Genomic DNA, 1742 nt, shown 5'->3' on the forward strand with positions numbered 1-1742 from the left:
AGAAGACTAGTCATACACTTTCAAGTTAATATACAAGAGGCCTTGAATACCAAATACCCAAGTCTTATTTCAAAGGTTTATTCTCCCATTCTGGCAAATTGACTAAACAAAGTTATTCTCTGGAATATGGAATGAACTCCCTTTCTCATGGATTGAAAAGAAATCACCCAACATGATCTCTGTAATATCTTGACTTTTTTTTCCCCCAGATGCCAAAGGTGCATGTTAAGGCAAAATAATTAATGCTTTGTTATTCTGAAAAATTCAAATAAACCTCTACAGTGGCTCTAGTTATCAGTGAAGAAGTCCATAGACATAAACTCTGATGTTAAAATGTTCATTGAGCTCAACAATCTTACACCTGCCTACTCAGAAATAAGTCCAGCTGAATCCAGTGGATCTTAAGCTTAGCAAATCAGTCCTAACTGGCTGATTTCAATTAGAGAATTGAAATAGAAGATAGGAACCACTATAGTTTTCAGCTTCTTATTAGGTAGCATGGTAATATGAAGAATGCAGTATGTGACAGAATGTGTCACAACTAAATTTACTGCCAATGAGAGAAAGAGTTCCCACTTCCTATATGTTATTCCAATTATCCCAAGTTCATTTACTTGGAACATGAGTAGTATTGCAATGGTATTTAATTAATCATGTAATCACAGAAGAACTATAGAGGGGATTATACTGTACAAACACATTTGAAACAAAAAAGATGTGCCTAAAGGCTGGACTCACAGAACAGTTAAAGAAAAGGTTAATCACAGGATGGCCCTGCTGAAAGAAGGTAGAAGGCAATTGTAATTTATTTAATCTTTTTCCTTTGAACATTTGTGAGATTGGCAGAACTTTGGGAATATTTGGGAGAGGGGGAGAGAACCAACTTCCACTTCTCCAATCAGAGAAAAGTTGGGCTTAATTGAAGACCTTTCTGCTGTGTCCAAACCCAACAGGAACCTATAAAGTTCTTCCAGATGTTATCAAACTGCAACAACTAGCAATTTTAGAGAATCAATATTTAATTATTTTTTGCATCATTGTTTTCACAAGAGGGAAAAAATAGAGGGCACATCTTTTACACACACACGACCCTAGAAAGTACATTACCTTAGAAAATTAACATGTAAGATAAGAACATCTATTTTTATTGATATCTATATCCATATCTATTCTATCACCCCTTCATACAACTGTTACATTATTTTAGTAAACATCAGAGCAATTTTGTAGGCACTCATATCTATATCACCAGGAAAGTTGTAGAATTAGCTGGTTGTTAAAATAAAAAAAGAAGGTATTTGTAATGAAAAATGTTTTAAAACAGCCAAAATACAATTCTTGGAGAAATGTTCTTTATTCTGGCTTCCATTTGGTATCTTTAAAGGTGCACAAAATAACAACACCAACAAAAAGCAATACTTTGTGGAAGGACTTAGGGAGAAGACCTATTCTATCATAGCCAAGGAAGCCAAATGTAATTCTCTTTTAGTTTAGCAGCTTTTTCCTGAGTTGGCACAAAAAGTGCAAAGCCAGCAAAATAACAATACTAGCTATTTCATTGAGTGAACAGGAAGCTCAATTCCTTAGATGCAAACTTAGATTTCTGTGTTAGAGGATTATGTACAGCAACCAAACCACCAAACCAAACAACAACGGAGTAACCTTGTATTGAAAGCATAATACCGTAAGAAATTACAGACTAGATGGATCCTTTCTTTTTCAACTGGTTATTTGCAAAGCCT

This window comes from Crotalus tigris, unplaced genomic scaffold (assembly GCF_016545835.1).
Source record: "Crotalus tigris isolate CLP2741 ecotype Arizona unplaced genomic scaffold, ASM1654583v1 scf7180000017636.274692, whole genome shotgun sequence".
NCBI classification, from domain to species: Eukaryota; Metazoa; Chordata; class Lepidosauria; order Squamata; family Viperidae; genus Crotalus; species Crotalus tigris.